Source organism: Sus scrofa, chromosome 8, assembly GCF_054392235.1.
Source record: "Sus scrofa isolate SSC_HxYL_T2T_F1_AM1 chromosome 8, Sscrofa_HxYL_maternal_Yorkshire_Landrace_v2.0, whole genome shotgun sequence".
NCBI classification, from domain to species: Eukaryota; Metazoa; Chordata; class Mammalia; order Artiodactyla; family Suidae; genus Sus; species Sus scrofa.
Genome location: NC_139390.1, coordinates 2,318,576 through 2,332,861, shown reverse-complemented (window position 1 = coordinate 2,332,861; position 14,286 = coordinate 2,318,576). Strand labels below are relative to the sequence as shown.

The window sequence follows — 14,286 nt, the reverse complement described above, 5'->3', positions numbered from 1 at the left end:
TGGGGTTTGTCTGATGTTTCCACGTGTCTCGATTCTGGCTGCAGTGCCGCATAGAGGGTGCGTCCTCCCAGCTTCCACCTCCAGAGCCCACGGCATCCACCTGCCTCCCACCAGTGATGCGAGTCTTGATGAGCTGGTCGAGGAATTGTCGATTTACCTGCCGTGTAAATACTGTCTATTTCCTTGCAACTAATAAACGGTCTGGGAAGGACACTGCGGAAAGAGTCTGCTGCTCATCGAGCCTCCCCCCAGGTTTAGCATCCATTAATGACTTGCTGATCCACTCGTAAGTTGCCAAATGTTGATTTTCCAACGCAGTACTTCATGCACATTTACAGGCTGGCATCCAGCGACCTAGTAAAGCCACAGCTCTTCTGTCTCTTCCATCATCCCTCCATCTGTCCACCTGTCCGTCCATCTATATATCAGCTATCGTGCAGGTTTGCCGGTGTGTAGGACTGTAGGGACAGACGGATGGATGGAGCGCTCTCTTTCTTGAGTATGAACAGCTATACTTCATTGGGGTTCTTCATTACTTTGATGCTCAAATCACTCCAGACGTTGGCCACTGCACTCCTGGGGCTTTGTGACATCCTACCATGTGTTTTCAGTACCTCCTTACTTTCTGGCGGAGCAGATGTTCCAGTCTCACTGTATGTTTTCCCTGCTGCCCCAGCCCTAAAACCAGCCATGTCTTGAGAAGCCTGGGTCCTTTCAGTGGAAGACGTCTTGGAAACGAAGGTCTGGGTGCTGGGCGCCACAGGCGAGGGCTCTCAGACCTGTCGCGGACAGATTCGGGAACTGTGTATGCACGTGCAGGCGTGTACGTGCACTGCAGACGAGTTTGCACACGCGTACGAGCACATGCACTGCAGAGGCACGTTTAGAGACGGCGAGCTCACACTGATAACCCAGACTCGCTCCCTCCCACCAGCGCCTGCCGGGTCCTCCCTGTTCCCCTGGTCCTCTGTTCTCTTCTTCCCCCAGGGCCACAGGGGATGTGCCCTCGGCCTCTCCAGGGCTGCCTGGACCCCTGCATGATGGCTGCACAGGGGGCTGTTCCGACGTTCCTGATTTTCCCCGGCCACCCCTGGCCCAGCGAGACCACAGAGTCACCTGGATTCGGTCTGGTTTCCTTTTCTGTTTATAAAGTGCCCGCATCCTTTGAACGACAGTGTAGTTTGGTTCTATCCAGGTTGCTTTCAATTTCATTGTCCCCTTTCCCTCCTCATTAACTGAGGGGCCTTGAATGTGCCCAACACGAATCTGCTTCCAAAGACCAACTGCTCGGAAAGGGTCCCCAGAGGAGCGGAACCCCCTCCTCGCCGCCGCTTCCTGCTTGCTCCCCCCTCCCCCAACACCCCCTGCCCCGCACCTGCCGGGCGGCTTCTCATTGGCTCCTTATTTGCCTGAGTAGCTTCCCACCCGCAGGCAGTCTGTGTACGTTTGGCTGTGCCCTTTATTACACACAGGGCAGCACACATGTGTGCTGTTTTGTACTTGGAGTATTTCACTCAATAATGTGCCCTAGAAATCTCCCCGCAGTGCCCGGCGGAGACCGCGCGCCTTGGCCTCCCGGCCCCGCCCCCGCGGTGAGCTGAAGCTTGGTCCCCGCCCCGCGCACCTGCCGCTGTCACTCTTTTCCACACAGCGCCGGAATGTATGTGTCGTTCCTCTGCATTTTGTGTCCTTGGAGCCGTATCTTCGCGGTACCTCCTAGAGGTGGGGTTGTGGGGTCCAAGGGTAAATGCACCCGTAGATTTTGTGGGGTGTTGTTCACCCATAAGGGGACACCAATCTGCATTGCCACCAGGGGTGCCTGAGCCTGTCTGTTTGTCCACAGCTTCACCGGCAGAGCACCGTGTCAAACTTCTGAATTTTTGCCAGTCGGATGGAGGAGAAATGGCACCTCAGCCTGGCCTCCCTCAGCATCTCTCTTATATGAGCAAAGTTAATGCCTTCTCATGTATCCAAGGACCATTTTTGCAACCTTTTGGGGAAACTGTTTTTCTTGCCCTTTGCTCATTTTTCTCCATGATTTTTGCGCTTTTGTTTCTCGACTTTTAAAAAGTTCCTTGTATATGAAAGCCATTCACCTTTTATCAGTGAAGTAAGTGCTTTTTCTTAGTTTGTCGTTTACTTTGCTTATTTTTTCATGCAAATTGTGTGTGTGTGCGTGTGTGTGTGTGTGTGTGTGTGGACAATTCATCAGTATTTTCTTTATCAGCTCTGGGTTTTTACCCGCAGCTCGAAAGCCTCTCTCTACACGCTGCTTCTAGAAGGATTCACCTGCGTTTGCTTCTGGGGTTTGGATATTTCAGCTTCGTATGTTTAGATCCCTGGTCTCATGAGTTTAGTCTTGTGCCTGGCTTGAGAAATGGATCTAATTTTATCTTTTTTTCCAAGCAATGATGGACTTGTCCCAGCGCCGTTTTACTTGGCAGATCATATGACCGCTGCGGGGAATTGAACTACATCCTCCACCACACGCCAGCTCCTCTCCCCGCTGGCTCTGTGTCTTCGTGGCTCCGTGGCTGGTAGGTCGGCGCTCGCCGCGTTGTCCCGGCGCGGCCGTCAGGAGGGGTCTGTACGGCTGTTGTAACGCCCGCCCCTCAGCCCTTCCCCCTCGCCGCTCCCCTAGCTATTCTGGCCTGTTTATTTTTCCATAGGAACTTTAATATCAACTCCAGCTTCGTGAAAAAATGCTCATTGGAATTTTTATTAGGATCCCATTAAATTTATACCCTAAATTAGGGAGAACTGACATCTTGAAGCTGTTGGAACGTCCTAACCTTTCTATTCTGGGCTTTTCTCGTGTCTTGCAGGAGAGCTGTGCCGTTTCCTTCGCAGGGGCTGGGCACATTTCTCGTCGAGTTGACTGCTGCGGCCCGGGGAGCAGGGCTCCAGCTGCAGCTGGTTGTACCCCCCGGCACGCCGACTCCCTCCCGCCTGTGCCCTCTGACCCGTGTGGCCATATCTAGGGACCCCTTGCCTCCAGCTCCTCTCTGTGTTTGTCCCATAGAAGCCGCCCTGCTCCCCAGAGAGGCTAGGACAGGATGAGAAAGATAGGGTGTCGTTCCCTGCTCACTGCTGCCCAGCGGGGTTGACCAGGACGCAGCTTCTCTGGGGCAGTCCTGACCCTCAGCTAGAGCCACGGCCGTCCCTCTGGGATCTGGCCACGCTCCTGTCTCGGCTCTCAGGCCTGGGTGGTCCTGGCTCCCTGGCTGCCAGCCCCGGGGGCCTCCCTGTCCGCGGCTAGTTTCCTTTGCCTCCCTGCAGACACCCCCTTCTTCACGCTCGCCATCACCTGCTGGGGCGGCCCTGCCCTGCTCCTGGCTGTCCATGTCCCCTCCCCTGAGGGTCCACATGGAGCCTCTGGCTGGGAACACCTGCCACCTTCATCCTCCGCTGTCTTCTCTGCCTGTTTACGCCCAGGCTCACCCGCCCCGGGCAGCAGAAAGTGAGGCTGGTCAGCCTCGTCCTCGGGCCCTGGACACCGGAGAAGCCCATTTCCACGTTCCCCGGAGAGTCGCCTTATCCAGACTCTTCTCTGGGGGCCTCCACGGGGCTTTGCCACCCCCTCCAGGGCCAGCCTCCTCAGGCCTCCCCCTGCTCATCAAGCCTCGGGGGTGTCCTGCTCCAGAGGGCAGGGCAGGCTCGGGGCTTGCCTCTCGCATCCCTGCCTGGGGCCCTCGGACCTACAGTGACACGACAAGCCCTCGGGAGGAAAGAGCTTAGGAGGGACTCAGCTCAGCCAGCAAAGGGAGGTTTCAACAAACGTCAGGACCATGAAAGGGATGCGAGCGGGTGGATGGATGAGACAGAGGGGGCTCCGGAGCCTGAAATCTGCAAGGGGGGCCGCAGCGCAGGGAGGAGCCCACCTGCCCAGCAGAGTGCCCAGGGGCCCAGTGTCCATGGCCACACCCAGGCCCTCCCTTACACGCCGGCTGCCACCTCACCCCCAGGTAATAAAACACTGCCTCGGGGAGAGGTCCCACCACAAAAATGAACTTCCTGTGGACACGGTCTTCCCCCCAAAAGCCTTTCAGGCTCCAGCTCTTGGAAAGCCAGTCCCGAAAGGGTGTCCTGCTCGTCCCCCAAAGCTAGTTGTCCGGGGGACCATGGCTCCTCTGCTCCAGATGACAGCAGAGGAAGCTCACGGCGGCCACTCAGGGGCTCGCTCCTAAACGGGAAGCCGTTGCCAGGATCCCCAGGCACCTGACCAACAGCCTGCGAGGGAAACCAGACCTTGGAGGAAACAGAGGCTGTTGAAGGAGCTCGGACCCTTTCCCGGGTGCAAGGGCGGGGGTTCTTTTTCATGCATCTGCTATGAGAGAGTTACTCAAGGCTGTGCTCCAGCAAAAGCAGGGAGCTCAACCAAAACAGAGGAGGCCATGGAAGCTGAGAATCGGGGAGCATGGCTCTGCGAGGGGACGGGAGGCCCAGGGCAGCTGGGAGCAGGCCAGGCGGCCGCCGTCCCCATGGCAGCCGTCAAGACAGGGCGGGGGGTGTCTCCAGAAAAGGCAGGATGCTCATTAACACAGAGGCAGCCATTCCGAGGGAGGAAGTGATGATATATCGAAGCTCGCATCTAAAGAGAAATGTCGGAACTCCCGCTGTGGCTCAGGGGCGTGGCCAGCATTCAGCAGGACTGGGGTTCAATCCCAGGTCCCGCCCGGTGGGTTAAAACTCCGGCGTTGCCACAAGCTGTGGTGTAGGTCACAGCCACGGCTCGGGTCTGGCGTGGCTGTGGCTGTGGCTGCAGTGTAGGCTGGCAGCTGGAGCTCGAATACGCCCCCTGGCCTGGAACTTCCATATGCCGCCGATGCAACCCTAAAAAGCAATACGTAAATAAATGAATTTTAAGAAAATAAAAATAAATATCATCAAAAGCTCCAGGAAAACAAAAAGGCTCTACGAGAGGGTTGGAACAACTGTTGCATAAAGTGACCTTGAGCAGGTAGCGGCTGTGACTGGAAGGGCGGGTTTGTCGAGTGCACTTGCCCTGAGGTTCCAGAAGTCTCCTTGGAAACACGGGGGCTGTGACAAAGGGCCTGTGGGAGGGCTGTCCTCTCAGCGCAGGCCTAGGTCAGCCCTGAATGTTGTTCACACCGTGGGAACAATCTACACGCTCTTCTCTGACACTGACTTATTTTATTTCTAATTAATGTATTCATTTAACAACAGCTTTGACCGTGTAAATATAAACAGGCCGCTGGCAGAAGCAGAAGCGGGGTTCACAGAACGGGGCACCAATTTGCTTTTGTTGCTGCTGTTGTTGTTTCTGCTTTTTGGGGGCCACCCCCGAGGCACAGGGGTCGAATCGGAGCTATGACTGCCAGCCTGCAGCAGAGCTGCAGCAACGCCGGATCCTTAACCTGCTGAGTGAGGCCAGGATCGAACCTGCGACCCCACGGCTCCGCGTCGGATTCGTTTCCGCTGCGTCACGACGGCACCTCCAGGGCACCAACCTGTCATGATCTTGTTCATTCTGTTGACTTGGTTCTTTGGCTTCTGTCTGTCTCGCCCCCAGAGCACGGGCTCATCAAGAAGCTCTGGTTTTCTCCTGCCCGGACCCTCCCACGGAGCCTGCGGCCAGGTGGGTGCTGACCACGTCTCAGCTGACTGGACCGGCCAAGCACAACGGGGGCTGGGGGTGGGGGGAGCCGGTCACAACCACACCCCAGATCCCAAGTCAAACCCAATGCCTAGGCCGACCGCTGGCTCCCCCACTTAAGAGGCACCTGCCATGTCTCCCCTCCTGAGCCTGCCCTGGTCCCGCCTCCAGCTGCCTCGTCTTTGCTATCTGCCCACGGCTGGACCTTCCCCTCCAGGGGGACGGGGGACTCCCCAGGGGCACTTGCCCCCCAACCCCGGCTTCTAAGAGCTCAGGGCGGTGCTCAAAAGCCATGTGCCCGCTGGTTAGCCATGTGCCAGCCGATTAATTTCTAGGGAATTGAGCTTGTGCCCTGGGCACCTGGTCTTTCCAAGGCCCACCCTTCACTTCAGCCAAGGGGGGAGTCGGGGCCATGTGTCATGGAAACCTAAGGGCGGGACCCCCACATCTCTACTCGAGAATGGGGTGAATGTTTATTCTGTCCTTTCCCGCCCCCGACACAGCTGAGCTTCCAGAAGTGGCCCAAGTTCCAGTGGGGGAGCCTTGAGTGGACATTATGTTTGCGGCCCTTGCTCTCTTTTCTGGTCACCAGCCTCTGCTTTCCTGGTTTTGGGGGTGACTAATCCCCTGGCCCCCATCTCTGGGTGGACACATGGCCCAGCCTTTACCCCCAACCCCCAAAGGTGATTGGCCCAAGCGGAGCCAATCGGAATTTTCCTGGGATGTCTTTCAGAGCCTCAGGGCTGCTGACTACAGTGACAGGGTGACTGTCACATGTGCCCTACCTGGACAGCAGCCTGTATGGATAGAAAGTACTGGACCCTGCTGAGCCTGTCTCCAGATCCTCAGCAGTGACACAGGCCAGAAAATCCCAGGCTTTTTTTTGGCCTCAGCGTTGGTAGCCAAGAGGCCCTGGTGGGCCTGTCCTTGGCGCCCCCGTCCCTGTGGGGTCACAGCCTCTCCCCATCTTTCCTGTGACCACCCAGGTCTCCAGGGCCCTGCCTGTGGTGGGCACCAAGCAGAGCCTGGCACACAACAGGTAAATGATGGGCATGGTTCCCCCAACCCCCCCCATGCCCACTCAGGGGTCTGTGCCATGGAAACAGGCCCCCTGCCCACAGGAGGTCTCGGGTGTGGCTGCAAGCTGGGACAGCGGTCATCTCATGGCCAGTGCCCCAAACACCTCATCTCATCTGATTTCTAAAGCCCCTTGGGGTGTGCACGGCCCCTCCCGTCCGCCTTCGGGCAGGGAAGGAACCCACTTTGCAGGCACTGCTTGCAGTGGACTTGAACCCACTGGATTGGAACCCAGATCCCTGTTCCACCAGCGTCTCTACCAGCAGGTTTGTCTTAAATCTGCCCGGGGGGCCAAGGATGGGGGTGATTTTCATCTGGAGACTTGGGGTCCTGAAGACCCCACTGGCCCCAGTTAGAGCGGATGCTGCTCCGCCCTGGGCGGCTTTCAGGTAGGTTGCATTCCCGCCACCTCCCTCTGGCGTCTGGATCGGGAGCCCACTCCCCCCGCCCCCGAGACAGCCCTCCCGCTCCGGGCTGTTCACAACCAGGTGAGATCTCCGCGGAGCCACCGAAGTACTTAACTGGCAGATTCCTTCCACGAAGTTATACTTTTGCAGCTTTTAGGAAGAGCAAACATTTTACTCTTCAAATTGTGCTTGTCTTTATTTTCTTCAGTGAAGGGGAGCGCCCCGGGGAGGAAACAGAAGTCCTTCTCGTGGGCCCGGGGGCTCCCCTGCACAGAGCCGCCCCGAGCCTGGGGTCACTCGTCCACCCCGAGTCTGAAGCATGACTCAAGACAAGGGAAAGGAGGCAGAGTGAGGCTCGAGGGACCCCTGGCCCGCCTCCACTGCTAACCCTGGGGCTCTGGTTGTCGTGGTCCCTGTGGTCCCCAGGCCCCGCCAAGCCCGACTCGATCGAACGCGGCCTTGTGTACCCAGAGATCCGCCCCCCAGGCGGGTGGGGGTCGCAGGTGTCAGAAGCCCTGGCCCCGGCTTCAGCCGGGCCCTCCCCAGAACCAGCCTCGCCCGAGGGGGGACCCTGATCCTTCGAGCTCCATTCCGGACCGGGAACCCCAGCCTGCCTCCCCATCTCTGCCCAGAGACCCTGCCTAGGGACCCTCCCAGGGGAGCAGCTATCTCCCGGGGTGGGTGGGGGTCCCCCGCGGAGGCAGGTGAACACCAAACAAATCCTGAACACCTACTGTGCACCCTGCCCCAGGCGGGCTCTTGACAAGCCTCCCCACAGTAAACCACAGGCGGCGCTGTCTTTGAGACCCCGGTTAACCTCCGTGGAGAATTCACTCTAAACCAGGGCTGCTTGACATCGGTAACTAAAATGGCCTTCAAACCACCCCTCTGGGCTAGATTCTGTGACCTTCCCGATTTCACAGGAGCAGAGGCCCAGAGAGGTTCAAAAGCTGGCCCGAGACGCACAGCAAGGAAGCGTAAGGAGGTGTTGGAGGCGAACGAACTTCGCGCTCTCTGCTGCGCTGGGGCAGCTGGGAATTGCACTCAGCCAGGGCCCTGGGTCCTTTGGAGGGGACCCCGGCTCCCATGGCTCTGAGCACTGCTGCTCCTTCGGACCAGGTGTGTCCCCCCGCCCCCAGCAGGTGGCCCCGCCCAGCCCTGCCTTTGTGTCCACTGGCACCCGCTCTGACAGTTGGTCAGCACAGTCTCCCGGTGGGGCCCCTCTCATGGGGCGGCCGGTCCAGCCTCCAGAAACACGCTCTCCTTGTTTCCCATCCCGCTGCAGCCCAGGGGAGACAGGATGGTGTCGCCCGGGTGGCACCCGCCTCTGAATAGAGAACTGGCTTCTTGCAGGGCCTGCTCTGCTGACCCCAGATCCTCTGAAAGCCCCCATCCCCGTCCCTGTCAGTGCCAGGTGGTCACAGGGACAGGCCAGTACCAGCCATGCTGTGATGGGGGTGGGCCAGGGCAGCAGCCATGCACGAGAAAGCCATGCCACGCGAGGATTTGGTTTCTGACTGGTGATGGCCTCCTCCCCCAAGTGGAAGGCGGGAGTTTGGCTGGGCGAGCTGGCGGTGAGCCGGACCTCGTTACAGAGGGCGGAGAAGGCACGGGAGCTGCCGGAGGAGGCCAGTGACCGCGTGACCTTGTCCCTGACCGAGTGCAGCTGCCTGGGAAGAGCTGGTCCAGGGACAGCCGGCTCTGTCATGCTCCTGGCCCGCCCACAGGCCCCCAGGGCTCCCTTCTTCTGGGTGAAGGGGTTGTGGGCCCCCTGGGTGTTCTGTCTCGGGACCCCAGCCCTCACCCCTCCCCTGCCCCAGCCTGGACTGTGGACGGTCTCGGGTGGGGTCACAGGGGCGGCCCCGGGGTCCTGCTGCAGGTGGGCTGTGGCCCAAAGCTTGTGACCTCCTCTCTGCTGCGTGGCTGGGGGAGGGGAGGCGGGTGAGAACCCAGGGCTGAGGCTGGTGTGACAGAGATCTCCCCCCCACCGCCTTCAGCACCTGTGGGGGGTACACTTTCAAACGCCCCGCCCTGCCCGGAACTCCAGCATCAGCCCAGATGAAGATGAAAAAGCCACTGAGCATGTCTCAAACCCCAGGAAGCCGAGCTAGAGGGAGATGGGGGGTCTTGGGTTCACGGGAGCAGCGGGTGAGGGGGGCATGAAGCCCCAGACACACTGGAGGGTCTGGGCTGAGGCTGCTGTCGTGTGAGTGTCCCACCCCGCCTTGGGAATGCAGGCCTCTGGTACCCAGGACCAAGCCAGGGTCAGGGAGCAGAGGGTTGGGGGTGCCAAGGGCCCACAGGACCAGGTCCCCGACCTCCCCCCTGTTTCCTGCTGGGAGGAGGGGCTGTGTGCCTTCTGGTCTTTGGGGTCCACCCCAGCGGCGGGTGGGGGGACTCCCAGCACCCGATGTGGAGGGAGGGAAAGAACCCCAGCATTTAGCAGGGTTGGCAGTGTGCAAGGAGGTGGGCGCAGGGGGACAGCACATGGCCTTGGGGGCTGTGTCGAGGCCCCAGGCTGCCCCCCGCCCCGGACCCAAGCTTTCAGGGCATATCCGTAATTGAGCCTTTTGCTTTACAAGGAGGAAGCCAGCAGGAAGCATGTTGGCACAGCCTCGGTGGAAGCGAAAGACCACACGCTGGAATCCCAAAGCTTCAACTATTCATCAGCTGCCCAGTGCGCCAGTGGCGGTTCGGAGTGGCTGTTAACCTGGCGTTGACGCTAAACCTGGAGCAACAAGGACCGAAATTCAGCCCAAACGACTGTTGGCACCTCCCCCTCTGAGGTCTCGTGGAAATTGGATGATCAATTTTTAAGTGGCTTTAATGAAATATTAGTTCCTTCTCCTTTGAAATCGATTTCACCAAAGCCAAAGCTTTAGATCAGGTGAAATCGCTCTTGGAATATGCCAGAGACAGGATCCACCAACAGGCAGGTCTTCTCCGCCACTGACTGCCGGGAAGTGTCAAAGAACTGGGAGCCAGAGATGGTTCTATGGTCTCGGGAGGGAGCAGGGCCCATGCTTTCCTCACCAGTCCCTGACTCAGGGGGTGGCAGTGAGTGCCAGGGAGTGACTGGCAGCGTCCCGACAGAGTGAAAGAATGAGCGAATGAATACGCACGAAGCCAGCCTGTTAGGCTCCATCACGGAAATGCTTGCTTTGCCTCCAGGGAGTCAGCTGAAGACCCAGTGAAACAAAAGCTTTCCCAGGTGACCCTGGGAACCCCTGCGTCTCCTCCGGGGGTCCCGGACCTGGTGGGGGAAGCACACCAACGCTCCACCTGCTGGCCCCCACCCCGACCCAGGCCCCCGGGGCAATGACGATGGCAAGAACATCCGCCTCTGTCTACACAGCAGAGACCGACACGGTCCTGTCCCCCGGAAGCGCAGGCGAAGAAGGAAGCAGGCGGCGCCCTGCCAGGAGAGGCAGAGCAGGGAGGGGCTTCTGCCCAGAGGAGTTCTTTTTTGGGGCGGGGGGGGTGTCACAAAACTTCTCCCGTGAAGTTTTCCCGAGTTCTAACCTTCTGCCGGGGGGCAGGAATACCAGGTAAGGTGTGCGCCAAGTGCCAAGGCTGGAGCGGAGGCAGGGAGAGGGAGGGCACCCATTTCCAAGGACACTGGGACTGTGACCTTGAAGCCAGTCCGGTGTGGGGCCTCAGGTGATTCAGGCCCGCACCCACCCCCCGCCCCCGCCGTGGGAAGTGAGGGGACCCCTGCCAGAGGCAGGATGCTACATCTGGGCTAATTCAGAAGAAGGATGCAGGTTCACCGGGCAGGGCAGGCTGGGGGTGGGGGCAAGGCCAGCATGCACTGCGTATGTCCCAGGCATCAGGGCGGTACTAGGGGGTCGACCAGACTTGTGCCATAAGCTCACTGGAGAGAAGCAGCCTCGACTGCCCCACCTCCCTGGGGATGGAGAGGCAGCTGCCACTGGGTGCAGGTGTTAGCTGGGTTGCAGGTGTCCCCACACCCACCGGGGGAGCCCGGCTGTCCGGTTGCAGCTGGGAGTGGTGGGCCAAGTGGGAGGGCTGCTCCCCCCACCGACTTGCTGACCAGCCACAGGCCAGGGGGCTGGAGCCGGGGGGAGGAGAGGAGAGGCTGCTGTGCCTGGGCTGGGGGTCAACCCCACACAGGGGCTGGGCCCTGAGAGCCCCGGTCAGCGAGCGGAGCCCTGGGAACTGTGCTCAGGGCTGCGGGAGACGTGCACAGACCCCCATCAGCCTCCTCGGGACCCGCTGCCAGCGGAAGGCAGCGTCTGGTTTTTCCTTTTCTCTTTACAAAGATAAACCGCTCCCGCTGCCGAAATGTGGGAAAACGAAAGAAGACAACGGACACGAGAATCACCTTCACGGCACCCAGCTGCACGGCCGCGGCCGTGGACGTGGCAGAGGCGGGGTCCCTCACAGCCGTGACTGGGGTGGGAGGGGACGAGACTCCAGTGACTGGAGTCAGGTCCTCTTGTCTTCAGGTCACAAATGATTGGCAAAAAGCCATATCGGGGCTCGACTCATACGGTCAGAAGTGCAAATGCAGGGAAGGCGAGGTCGCTGAGGCCGGCTGAGACCCCAGCTAGCTCGGAGGCCACCAGTGGCTTGACGACAGGGGCGCGGGGACCCTGTAGGGTGAGTCTGGAGAGCGGGCGGCGGTGGCCCCACTGCGGACAAGCCATGGGCACCCTGGCTCAAGGCTCCCCCCAGACCCGAGTGCAGCCCATCCCCGGAGACCCTCCTCTGGCTTGACGGGGGAAGGTGGGGGTCTGAGGCCCTGGACCAGCGGGGGATGGCAGCAGGAGCGGTTCTGAGCGGCCTCCGGAGGCCTGGGTGGGGGCTCGCGGGGGAGAAGTCGCCCCCGCGTCACGTGCTATGGGAGCCTCCCCGCTTGGCATCGTTATAACCTTTTTAATTCCCTGGGAAAAAAGACGTGAAAGCCACATCAGCTGGGCCGTGGGCTGAGGTTTAAATGTGATTGAAACTGCGGCGTGACTGGGGAGAAGGTTGACTGGTCTGCACAGCCTGCCTGGCTGGGTTTTATGCCCACTGGACTCTGCCCTCGGAGGGAGTCAGGTGAGCGAGGCCGTGGTGAGGAAGTGGAGGCTGTGCGCCCAGACTAGGTCCGCCCTCTCTGGTCCTCGTTGAATCCGGGGGTCCAGGAGCTAAGGAAAGGCGTGTCTTCACTTCTCCGGGTCCCGCAGGGGCGGCGTCGGGGGATCGGGGGGCTGCCCCAGGCCTGCGGGCTGTTCAGACACAGCCCTGAGACCCACCTTCCCCCACGGCCGCCCCCCATGGCCATGTCCACCTGGACGGGGAGATCTGGCCTGGATGGGGCGGGGGCAAGGGTGCCACTTTCAGCCAAGTAGGACGACTGATGGTTACACTGTGGGCCTGGCACTTGCTTCCCCAGCCGGAAGCATGTCTGTGCCGCTTACCGCTCGGCCGCGACGAGCCTCAGCTTCCCCTCTGTAGAGTGGGAGTGGGGGCCCGGCTCAGCTCTGAGCTTGGATGTGCTAGCCCTGGGGCCCCGCCCGCCTCGTCTCCCTTAGTCACTGTGGTCCTTGCTGAGGGCCTGGCGGGTGGGGAGAGAAGATGGGGTGCTGGGCGGGGGCCCCTGGATGTGCCGACTGAGGCCGGGGCCCCCAGTGCACAGTCCCGCCTTCCAGGCCCCCAGCAGGACCAGCAGCCAGGCGTCCACTCACACAGCCCCAGGCAGACGGCTGGACCCAGAGCCGTCATTTTTCTTCAAAACGCCTTTTCCAGCAAGAAGTCCAAACACGAGGACGCCAGCCTGAGCTGACACATTGTGGTTGTGACACGTTTTAAATAGCTTTCACTAATTGTGCTCATTGCTCATCTCTTCCTACCATTTCATAAATTGCATTTAATTGTTTTGGGGTTGCTTCTTTAAAAATAAATTGTTACCTAGAAGCCTTCTTGGAGCGTCTGCCCACACGCGTCGGCTGACGCATCCTGAGGTGGCCGTGCTGGCTCACGTGTGCCTCTTTGCCCTGATGGCACCTCCGCGGATGTGGCCACTTCCTCCGGTCGGAAGAGGAGCCATCCCAGGCCAGCGAGCGCGCGGGGATCCTGCAGGGGAGCCTGGCGCCGGTCCTGTGTCGGGCGTTTCTCGTGCGTTCTCTTATGTCATCCCCGCAAGAACCCAGTGAGGAAGGGCCTTTCCCCGCCTAATCGATGAGGAAATGGGGGCTCAGAAAAGCGCCAGATAAGAGACGACCGCCGCCGCCGACCCCCGCCTCTCCTTCATCCCACCAGCTCTGCGCCCTCAGCTACCCCATCCTGCCGGGAGGGGCCCAGCTTCCTCTCCAAGTGCAAAGGAGGCCGTTTCCTTGGTAACAAAGGCCTCTGCCTCCCTGGGCAGGGCTGGCTTCATTGCCATAAGCCCCTCCTGAGACCCCCTGGTGGGGCGCGGCTGGGCTGAGTGTGCACAGACCCTGGAGGGACCCAGGCCCCCAGGCACCACTCAGGGCCCCCGCTCCTGGGGTCCGTGGGCAGAATTTCAAGCTCAAGAGGTATTCTTAAAAAGCACCCATGCGGCTTAGTTAAACCTCCTAAAATAATTTCAGGCAAGCAATTACTCCCTTTAAAGGCGTTTGGAGGTGTTGCAATCCAGGCCCCCACTTCTCGTGATGAAAGCCGGTCCCTTTGTGCTGCGGAGCTGGGTGGGGGCAGCTTGGCATTCGAGGCCACTCCTTCCGCAGGTGCTCCGGTGCCTGGTTGCGCCCTGGGTACCTCCCTGCCCCCTTCCCCACTGCTGCCTGCGCCTCTGGGCTTGTCAGGGAGCCTGAGGGCTAGAGGCAGCACAGAACGAGGAGGGGTCTGCCAGGCATTTCCCCACGTGACCGCCCCCCGAAGCTGGGCCTGGCTCCATCCGGCTCTGGGGGCAGGTCCTCGCCAGCCCCGACTCTCTCCCTCTTTCCTCAGGCCTCACGAGGGGCGTCCCCTGCGCTGACATTCAGAGTCAACGGGAATCAAGGCCGCCCTGCCCTCGGGAGCCCCCGCACCTAGACAGACAGACGGCCGTGACGGCACCATGTGGGGCTGTGATGGGGTGGGGCGCAGGATCGGAGGGGGTGCCTGCCAGCATCTTGGGGACCCAGGGAGCCTTTCTAGAGGAGGCGGGTGGAACACAGATGACTGTGTGGCCAGGTCCCCTCCCCCACTGCCCGGCAG

The 14,286-nt window shown here is 60.3% G+C and overlaps 1 long non-coding RNA gene across 1 annotated transcript; it reads left to right on the top strand.

The window, feature by feature from the left end:
• Positions 1-2,413: 2,413 nt before the first annotated feature.
• On the top strand, positions 2,414-13,023 carry LOC110262046 (uncharacterized). The gene is made up of 8 exons (XR_014813577.1): positions 2,414-2,537; positions 2,826-4,718; positions 4,766-5,599; positions 8,025-8,220; positions 9,684-10,649; positions 11,385-11,724; positions 12,021-12,165; positions 12,759-13,023. It is a non-coding gene; the product is annotated as an uncharacterized LOC110262046 (long non-coding RNA).
• The last annotated feature ends 1,263 nt before the right edge of the window (positions 13,024-14,286 follow it).